This window comes from Otolemur garnettii, unplaced genomic scaffold, assembly GCF_000181295.1.
Source record: "Otolemur garnettii isolate 467f Iridium unplaced genomic scaffold, OtoGar3 scaffold00092, whole genome shotgun sequence".
Taxonomy (NCBI): Eukaryota; Metazoa; Chordata; class Mammalia; order Primates; family Galagidae; genus Otolemur; species Otolemur garnettii.
In genome coordinates, this window is record NW_003852487.1 from 299,801 (window position 1) to 301,266 (window position 1,466).

The following is a 1,466-nucleotide window of genomic DNA, read 5'->3' on the forward strand; positions in this document are numbered from 1 at the left end:
GAGGCCAAGGTGGGTGGATCGCTCGAGCTCACAAGTTCAAGACCAGCCTGAGCAACAGCAAGACCCCCATCTCTAAAAAATAGCCAGGTGTTGTGGTGGGTGACTGTAGTCCCAGCTACTGGGGAGGCTGAGGCAAGACAATTGCTTGAACCCAAGAGTTTGAGGTTGCTGTGAGCTGTGTGATGCCATGGCACTCTACCAAGGGCAACAAAGTGAGACTCTGTCTCTACAAAAAAAAAAAAAAAAAAAAGAAAGAAAAGAAAAGAAAAGTAAAAGAAAAAACTAGCTGGGCACTCTAGTGAGTGCCTGTAGTTCCATCTACTCAGAAGGCTGAAGCAAGAGGATTGCTTGAGCCCAAGAGTGGTGAGCTTGCCATGGCACTCTATCCAGGGTGACAGAGTGAGATTCTGTCTTAAAAAAAAAAAAAAAGTAAAATTCAGTGATTTTTAGTATATTCACATAGTTGCGCAACCATCACCACTATATTTTAAAACCTTTCATCATCCCCAAAGGAGACTCCATACCCATTAGCAGTCACCAACCCTCTCCCCAGATTTCCTGACACCCACTAACCTACTTTCTGTAGGTATGGACATTTCATTTCTACTTTTCTGGACATTTCATATAAATGGAATCAAATAATATGTTGCTTATAATGGCTTTTTTCCACTTGGTATAGTGTTTTCAAGGTTCCTCCATATTGTAGCAGGTATCAGAACTTGATTCCTTTTTATGGCTGGATAATTGTCCATTGTATGAATAGACTACATTTTGTTTATTCATTCACCAGTTGGCTGATAATTGGGTGGTTTCCACTTTTGGGCTATTGTGAATAATGCTGCTGTGAACATTTGTGTATGGTTTTGTGTGGATATATGTTCTTAGTTCCTTTGGGAAACATACACACACATACACATTAATGGGATTGCTGAGTGTGGGTTTTTTGTTGTTGTTGTTAATGTTGTTTGAAAGGAAAATCCAGAAACAACCTGATTAGCTTTCAACAGGGGATGATCCGAACAAGTTGTAAACTCAGAAGTCCTTAGGGACCAGGCAGATAATGGCAGGGTCAAAGGATGACACTACCAGGATCAGACACTAGGAGGAGCTGGGTACTGTGTACTGTGCTAATGTTGGGGACACAGAGCTAGGTGATCATTGCTGTACATGAGCGCTTGAGCCAAGGTGTTGTCAGGACTTCCAGTTTTCAAGAGAAGATGAAGTGGCCAGGCATGGTGGTTCACACCTGTCATCCTAGCACTCTGGAAGGCCAAGGTGGGTGGATTTTTGGAGTTCACAAGTTTGAGACCAGACTGAGCCAGAGCTGGACCTTATCTCTAAAAATAGCTGGGCATTATAGCGGTAACCTGTAGTCCCAGCTACTTGGGAGGCTGAGGCAAGAGAATCACTTAAGCCCAAGAGTTTGAAGTTGCTGTGAGCTGTGACGCTACAGCACTCTTATCAAG